The sequence below is a fragment of the Triturus cristatus genome, chromosome 12 (assembly GCF_964204655.1).
Source record: "Triturus cristatus chromosome 12, aTriCri1.1, whole genome shotgun sequence".
NCBI lineage: Eukaryota > Metazoa > Chordata > Amphibia > Caudata > Salamandridae > Triturus > Triturus cristatus.
In genome coordinates this window covers 703,466,687-703,476,248 of record NC_140595.1, presented here as the reverse complement: position 1 = coordinate 703,476,248, position 9,562 = coordinate 703,466,687, and positions in this window count along the sequence as shown.

The window sequence follows — 9,562 nt, the reverse complement described above, 5'->3', positions numbered from 1 at the left end:
GTCCCACCCATAGGGAGGGACCTAGCAGGTAGTCCGGCCCCTAGAATCCGCTTAAAGGTAGGAGCTGTGTCCTAAGACTTCAGACATCCTGGAATCAACTTAACACTAAGAAGAAGACGGGAACTTCGACGCTCTGCTGCACAGAGGACTGAAGCCAATCTCCCCTGTGGTCAGGGAGTGACCACCTTGCTAACGCAAGCACCATCCAGCGAATCAACGTCTGCTTTGCCGCCGCCTCCCGCCGGAGCCCGAGCCCAGAGACTGACAAGACCTGGACCTCCAGACCTCTCACCGCCCGATCCACAGTCCCTGAAAAGAGGAGACCCGTGGAGGCACCGAGACCCGTGGAGCCAGCCATCTTGGAACGACTACGACAAGCTGACAAGTGCAACAACTGAGGCTCCCTCCAAGTTGTGCTTTGGGGTCTGAGAAGCCCAACACCCGAGCAGCATCTGCACCAAAGGTGAGCCCTCCAGCATCTCCACGATCTGCGTGGGGCCCTTCTGCATTTTGCCACTCGACGCGCCTAACCGGTTGCTGGCCCGCTGGCTAGTAGCCATCTTGGCGACGAACTTCAAGAAATACACCACTGGTCTGGTTGCTCCAGACTGGCCCTTGCTCCCCTCCAAAGGAGCAGTCCTTCTGACCTTGCTGGTCAGAACCATCAGCTTATTTCATCTCCTACAACAATTGCTTTTGCCAAGGCTTGTTTGCTTCGATCAAGTCGTCGACACCGCCGACAGCGAGAGCCTGCGTGGGACAGCTCGTGAACCAACTCCTGGACGTCGTCAACCTCCAGGGACCACGTGGCTGCAGAGACAAGCTACACCTTTCTTCCTGTTTGCACCCGACATCGCCTGGTACCCACCTGGTGCCACGCTGGTCACTGGCTAGTGACTGTGAACACTGTCCCCTCTGCTTACAGGTCTTCAACATCTCCGATCCACTCTTGGATCCACTGCATCTCTCCCGGACCGACCGCCTGCAGCATCTTTGTCTTCAAGCTCCACGGAACAGATAGAAGAAACCCGACGCACTTCGAGGCCTATGCACCCGCTTCCTGTGGGTGAGGTAAAGCTGGCACACCTGTGCCCAAGTGTAGTATTACATCTCTAGTGCCTGTGTTCCAAATCTTGAGTTCCTAGTCCATCCGGAAGATCCTCTTTGCAGTAACTTTGTACTTTTTACGCACCCATTGAAACCTATGGGAGCACGCGTGTGACTATTTGCTCTGCACACGCCACCCGTGGACCTCCTGGTCACTAACTGACGTTAGCTCCTTGTAGGCCCAGCGATTCTAGAGGCCCTAGGCCTTTTCCCTTTTCTGTTCGTGGTACTTATACCACTATTTTAGTATATGGTTCGAGTGGCCACCAGGGCCTATCCACATAAAGTGCAACTTCTGTGTATTCTGCTGTAATCTTGTTTGACGATTTGTGCTCCTGTGCTCATAAAGAGACTAGGGGTTACTTTGAGAAATAAATACATATATATTTTGAATATATATCTGTGTGGTGTCCTTTCATTGGTATAAAAGGGGGTTACATTTGGTAAAACAGCTGGCTTAACACGCTTCACGAGTTTAGCCTCAAAGACTGCTTAGCCTACGCTACCACTAGGGCAGCTAGTCCGAAAAGGTTGACTTACAACCACACCATAAGGGTTGCTTGGCATGGTACAAGGTGATCACTTTAACTAGTGAGCATCATATACCAGGCCAACTTCTCACATTGGTGAGCAGCGGTGGGATTTGAGCTTGCTGTGTTTTACCATTGTAATCTCTTGGTTACCAATTGAAAGATCACATAGGTACCTGTAGGTACATATAAAACAAGATTAGATATACATAAGTTCTACTGAACTTAGTTGTTGTAGAGCAAAGGGAGTAGCACACCCTGACTACAACTACTAGATAGGTTTAGTAGGTAAACCCAAGTGTAGGTAGATTGCAACACATCCACCCACACTTAAGAGCAATGGCCGGGGCAGAGGGGTCCACTGTACCCATCTCTGTTGAGAGTGACCCCCAGAGGGCACCATCCAGCTTTGCTACCCTTAACCAGAATGAGCTCAGGCATTTGGCAACTCTTAGAGGCCTTAAACAGCCCAAGAACCCTACCTCTGCTGAGCTCAGAGAACTCTTACAGAATGATGAGAATCAGAGAGAACTCAGGAAAGCTTCCCAGTTAGCCCCCTTAGGGTCAGGAACAGGAGGCCCCCCTTCTGAAGATGCTACAGAGGTACCCAGTTCCAATAGCCATCCCTTAGATGAGAATCATACTACAGGGGAGGAAAGTGGTGAGGATACAGAAAGTAGTGATGATGAAGGGAGAACTAGCCCAGTGCCAAGTGTTATACTTGGCCCAGCTAAACTAAGGCTATTGGGGATTGACAGTGGGTTTACCCCACTGGATCTCCCCAGTGGACTTAACACAGGGCTTGGGAGGCAGAGGAATCGCTCAGGTGACTCCAATGCTTCTCATGGCTCTAGAGGCTCTCAAGGTCACTCCAGGAAAAGGATGACCACCCCTCAGAGGAGGGAACATGAGGCCAGAATGCAGGAAGCCCAGCTGATGATCAGGAAGCAGGAGCTAGAAGTAGCCCTGATGGAAGAAAAACTGAGGAAGGCTAGGCAACCTAGAGAGAGTGGGTCTATACCCACTGGTGGCAGCATTGTCCCTAAGGACAAAGATAGGGTCTTTGATAATAGGAACCTGTCTAAGGTTGTGCCCCCCTACAAAAGTGGGGATGACATCCACAAATGGATAACTGCTCTTGAGAGAGCCTGCAAGGTACAGCAGGTTCCTGAAGACCAGTGGGCAGCAATCCTCTGGCTCTCCTTTGAAGGAAGAGGCAGAGACAGACTCCTCACTGTTAGGGAGGAGGATGTCAGAAACTACAGAGACCTGAAGAGTGTCCTAGTTGATGGGTTAGGCTTAACCACTGAACAGTACAGGTTAATGTTCAGAGACACCCAAAAGACACAGACTCAGGACTGGTCTGAATATGTTGAATGTGCCACTAAGGCTTTGGAGGGTTGGTTGCTGGGAAGTAAGGTATCTGATTTTACAGGATTGTATAATTTGATGATGAGAGAACAGATTTTAAGTAACTGTCAAAACCAGCTCCTCCATCAACACCTGGTAGACTCAGATTTGACCTCTCCCCAAGAATTGGGAAAGAGGGCAGATAAATGGGTCAGGACCAGGATCAGGCCTAAGAATCAGGGTGGTGACCAAAAGAAAGATACCACCAAACCTCAAGAGAAGGGAGGGGATAAGGCAAAAGAGAAATCTTCCTCAGGGCCCCAAAACTCCACACAGGGTGGTGGGTCCCAAGCTCCCTCCTCTACCACAGGTAAAAAGCCTTACTGCCATGAGTGTAAAACTCCTGGGCATTGGAAAACTGACAGCAGTTGCCCAAGGGCTACAAACAAAACTGTTCCTCCAATTACTCCTGTCACACCACCTATTACTGTCAGCAGTAATCCCCCAGGTGGTGGGAGTGCCCCCAAAAATTTGGGTGGGTTTACTTGGGGAACACAGGGGGACCCTGGCTTAGCCAATTCCCCTGCAGCAGATACTCTTGTCTGTGATGGTGGCATGGGGTTTGCCAACTTCACTGCCTGCCCCAACACTTTGGGTAGGTACAGACAGGAGCCCTACATCAATGGTACAAAAGCTGAGGCCTACAGAGACACTGGAGCTAGCATCACAATGGTGGCCCATTGGCTAGTTCCCTCTGAGCAGCTTTTGCCTGGTTTCTCCTACCAGGTGACCAACATTGATGGCAAACAGAACAGTCATCCCATGGCAGATGTATGTCTCAGCTGGGGAGGTGTCACTGGCCCTAAAAGGGTGGCAGTGTCCCCAACCTTGCCTGTAGACTGCTTACTGGGGAATGACTTAGAACTCTCAGCTTGGGCTGGAGTTGAACAAGACACCCATTCTAAAATGGTAGGCCTTTCACAAAAGGGTAGTGGGGTTGTGCCATTCACAACCCCTGTCCAAATAGATTTCCTCCCTGGAAAGGTTGGAAGGGCAGTGGTAGCCACAGCCCAGGCACAGACAGACTTCCCTGTAGAGACTGGCAGAGCTGTGACAGTCACAGCTCAAACACAAACTGAGTGCCCCCCTGAAAAGGTTGGCAAGGCTGTAATGGTCTCAGCCTATACTCAGACTGACATAGGTGTAGTGAAGCCTGAAACTATGGATCACCCCACACAAACAGAGAGTAGTGGGGAGGAAGAAAAGTCTCCCTCTCCCCAGACATTAGGAAAAAGTCAGCCTCCTCAGGGAGCTGACCTCACCCCTTGTGAAGGAACTGCCCCAGAGGTAGCCAGGCCTGGCCTGGCAGAGCCTCTGATGTCAGTGGCCCCTTCCAAGGTGGGACCCAGTCTGGTGCAGGTAGCCTGCCTCTCTCTACCCTGCCTCAGTCAGCCCAGGGCTGCAGAGGTCAGGGAGGCCAGTGGACCCCAAGAGGGCCCCTGTCCACAAGAACCCCCCCATCAAAAGAATGAGGATTGCCTGGCTAGTAGCCCTAGTCAGGTGATGGGTAAAAACATTCCTGAGGGATCTCCTTTACAGGTAGTTAGGGACCTCCCCCAGAGGGATTCTGTTGGGTACAGGCAAACATGGGACCTTAGGGCCCCAGACCTGACCTGTCCCTCCAGTAAGCCCACAAAAGGGACCCAGCCTCCAGCTTTAGGTAGCCAGAGGCTGACCCTGAGAGCACAGTGCAACTCAGTTAAGGAAAGAAAGGCATACATGGTGGAGGGGGATTGGAGGAAGGTGAGGCCTCACTTTGAGGACACTCACTTCAGTACTCCATCTCAACACCAGCCTTTTACTTTGCCAAGACACACCAAAGGTAGAGATTCCCTATGGTGGAGACCCTCTGATACCCTTAGGGTGAGGGATTGCTTAGTGGACCATGAGACAGGGGGTAACCATGCCAGTGCTGGTTCCTCCTTATATGGCCACTTGGGCAATATAGGCTTACCTGGTCAAGGTCAGCCTTATCTCCCTTCGTTTGGGGGGGGGGTTGTGTAGGAAGGTGGATATCTGACTATGGTTACCCCAAAATTTTTGCCTAGTGTCTAGCTGGTTTTTCGACTTAGTTGGCCTGAGATCCTGCTATTCAGGATCTCAGCCTGGCTGTTCTCTCTTTAAAATGGACTCCATGTACCCTAGGTACATACCCAATTGGTTGGATCACCCTGTCAGCCCCTGTACCAGTGTACACTAGGTACCCAGGGCATTGGTGTACCCAAGGCCTGCCAGGGGCTGAAGCATGTATTATGCCACCCCAGGCTTGGCCTAACAATTTGACACAACTGGCTGATCACTCAGCTGGGGTAAGTTGGTGTAATCACCTCTTACTTAGGTGTAGTATACCTATACCTAACCTTAAATGGGACACATGGTAACCTATAAGTCACTCCTATGGCAGGCCTTAACAATCCTGAAGGCAGGGTGCTTGGTTCCATGTGAGATGGTGCGCTGGCATGAGCTGAGCCTGTCTGCAGTGGTCGGAACAACTTCCTTCTACTGTTTCCAGATATCGTCATACCATATACTCTTAAGTGCATTATGAACCTCGCGGTTAAATGCTATCTTTGGTTTGGCTTTATCAAAACATGTCGAGTAAGGTGTCATACGAATTGGAATACTAACCCCTCGCCAATTCTGGCGACGGGGTTAGCATTCCACCCTTCTAGAGGGACAAGACATGTACAGTACCTGAAACCCGGGTAAAATCAGACATAGCCTCAGCTCCACAAAATGGATGCTGCCACCACAGACACAAGTCTGCCCTCCTGCTGCTGGGAGTCCTTCCAGCTTGGGAGGTGTGGACAAAGGGTTTCCTGCCAGGGGAGGTGCATGCACCACCCCAGACAGGATTTTGTGTATTGGTCAGGTAGGGCTTGAAAGAAACCAGACATGCCTGTGGCTCACAAGGAGCATCGGTGCATATGCCAGTTCAAACCGGTCCTGGGGCACACCAGTCCTGGGCCTGGGGCGAGCTGGACAAAGGATTGGGGGTGTAACCACCCCCCTTCCTGGTCCCACCCATAGGGAGGCACCTAGCAGGTAGTCCGGCCCCTAGAATCCGCTTAAAGGTAGGAGCTGTGTCCTAAGACTTCAGACATCCTGGAATCAACTTAACACTAAGAAGAAGACGGGAACTTCGACGCTCTGCTGCACAGAGGACTGAAGCCAATCTCCCCTGTGGTCAGGGAGTGACCACCTTGCTAACGCAAGCACCATCCAGCGAATCAACGTCTGCTTTGCCGCCACCTCCCGCCGGAGCCCGAGCCCAGAGACTGACAAGACCTGGACCTCCAGACCTCTCTCCACCCGATCCACAGTCCCTGAAAAGAGGAGACCCGTGGAGGCACCGAGACACGTGGAGCCAGCCATCTTGGAACGACTACGACAAGCTGACAAGTGCAACAACCGAGGCTCCCTCCAAGTTGTGCTTTGGGATCTGAGAAGCCCAACACCCGAGCAGCATCTGCACCAAAGGTGAGCCCTCCAGCATCTCCACGATCTGCGTGGGGCCCTTCTGCATTTTGCCACTCAACGCGCCAAACCGGTTGCTGGCCCACTGGCTAGTAGCCATCTTGGCGACGAACTTCAAGAAATACACCGCTGGTCTGGTTGCTCCAGACTGGCCCTTGCTCCCCTTCAAAGGAGCAGTCCTTCTGACCTTGCTGGTCAGAACCATCAGCTTATTTCATCTCCTACAACAATTGCTTTTGCCAAGGCTTGTTTGCTTCGATCAAGTCACCGACACCGCCGACAGCGAGAGCCTGCGTGGGACAGCTCGTGAACCAACTCCTGGACGTCGTCGACCTCCAGGGACCACGTGGCTGCAGAGACAAGCTACACCTTTCTTCCTGTTTGCACCCGACATCGCCTGGTACCCACCTGGTGCCACGCTGGTCACTGGCTAGTGACTGTGAACACTGTCCCCTCTGCTTACAGGTCTTCAACATCTCCGATCCACTCTTGGATCCACTGCATCTCTCCCGGACCGACCGCCTGCAGCATCTTTGTCTTCAAGCTCCACGGAACAGATAGAAGAAACCCGACGCTCTTCGAGGCCTATGCACCCGCTTCCTGTGGGTGAGGTAAAGCTGGCACACCTGTGCCCAAGTGTAGTATTGCATCTCTAGTGCCTGTGTTCCAAATCTTGAGTTCCTAGTCCATCCGGAAGATCCTCTTTGCAGTAACTTTGTACTTTTTACGCACCCATTGAAACCTATGGGAGCACGCGTGTGACTATTTGCTCTGCACACGCCACCCGTGGACCTCCTGGTCACTAACTGACGTTAGCTCCTTGTAGGCCCAGCGATTCTAGAGGCCCTAGGCCTTTTCCCTTTTCTGTTCGTGGTACTTATACCACTATTTTAGTATATGGTTCGAGTGGCCACCAGGGCCTATCCACATAAAGTGCAACTTCTGTGTATTCTGCTGTAATCTTGTTTGACGATTTGTGCTCCTGTGCTCATAAAGAGACTAGGGGTTACTTTGAGAAATAAATACATATATATTTTGAATATATATCTGTGTGGTGTCCTTTCATTGGTATAAAAGGGGGTTACATTTGGTAAAACAGCTGGCTTAACACGCTTCACGAGTTTAGCCTCAAAGACTGCTTAGCCTACGCTACCACTAGGGCAGCTAGTCCGAAAAGGTTGACTTACAACCACACCATAAGGGTTGCTTGGCATGGTACAAGGTGATCACTTTAACTAGTGAGCATCATATACCAGGCCAACTTCTCACATTGGTGAGCAGCGGTGGGATTTGAGCTTGCTGTGTTTTACCATTGTAATCTCTTGGTTACCAATTGAAAGATCACATAGGTACCTGTAGGTACATATAAAACAAGATTAGATATACATAAGTTCTACTGAACTTAGTTGTTGTAGAGCAAAGGGAGTAGCACACCCTGACTACAACTACTAGATAGGTTTAGTAGGTAAACCCAAGTGTAGGTAGATTGCAACACATCCACCCACACTTAAGAGCAATGGCCGGGGCAGAGGGGTCCACTGTACCCATCTCTGTTGAGAGTGACCCCCAGAGGGCACCATCCAGCTTTGCTACCCTTAACCAGAATGAGCTCAGGCATTTGGCAACTCTTAGAGGCCTTAAACAGCCCAAGAACCCTACCTCTGCTGAGCTCAGAGAACTCTTACAGAATGATGAGAATCAGAGAGAACTCAGGAAAGCTTCCCAGTTAGCCCCCTTAGGGTCAGGAACAGGAGGCCCCCCTTCTGAAGATGCTACAGAGGTACCCAGTTCCAATAGCCATCCCTTAGATGAGAATCATACTACAGGGGAGGAAAGTGGTGAGGATACAGAAAGTAGTGATGATGAAGGGAGAACTAGCCCAGTGCCAAGTGTTATACTTGGCCCAGCTAAACTAAGGCTATTGGGGATTGACAGTGGGTTTACCCCACTGGATCTCCCCAGTGGACTTAACACAGGGCTTGGGAGGCAGAGGAATCGCTCAGGTGACTCCAATGCTTCTCATGGCTCTAGAGGCTCTCAAGGTCACTCCAGGAAAAGGATGACCACCCCTCAGAGGAGGGAACATGAGGCCAGAATGCAGGAAGCCCAGCTGATGATCAGGAAGCAGGAGCTAGAAGTAGCCCTGATGGAAGAAAAACTGAGGAAGGCTAGGCAACCTAGAGAGAGTGGGTCTATACCCACTGGTGGCAGCATTGTCCCTAAGGACAAAGATAGGGTCTTTGATAATAGGAACCTGTCTAAGGTTGTGCCCCCCTACAAAAGTGGGGATGACATCCACAAATGGATAACTGCTCTTGAGAGAGCCTGCAAGGTACAGCAGGTTCCTGAAGACCAGTGGGCAGCAATCCTCTGGCTCTCCTTTGAAGGAAGAGGCAGAGACAGACTCCTCACTGTTAGGGAGGAGGATGTCAGAAACTACAGAGACCTGAAGAGTGTCCTAGTTGATGGGTTAGGCTTAACCACTGAACAGTACAGGTTAATGTTCAGAGACACCCAAAAGACACAGACTCAGGACTGGTCTGAATATGTTGAATGTGCCACTAAGGCTTTGGAGGGTTGGTTGCTGGGAAGTAAGGTATCTGATTTTACAGGATTGTATAATTTGATGATGAGAGAACAGATTTTAAGTAACTGTCAAAACCAGCTCCTCCATCAACACCTGGTAGACTCAGATTTGACCTCTCCCCAAGAATTGGGAAAGAGGGCAGATAAATGGGTCAGGACCAGGATCAGGCCTAAGAATCAGGGTGGTGACCAAAAGAAAGATACCACCAAACCTCAAGAGAAGGGAGGGGATAAGGCAAAAGAGAAATCTTCCTCAGGGCCCCAAAACTCCACACAGGGTGGTGGGTCCCAAGCTCCCTCCTCTACCACAGGTAAAAAGCCTTACTGCCATGAGTGTAAAACTCCTGGGCATTGGAAAACTGACAGCAGTTGCCCAAGGGCTACAAACAAAACTGTTCCTCCAATTACTCCTGTCACACCACCTATTACTGTCAGCAGTAATCCCCCAGGTG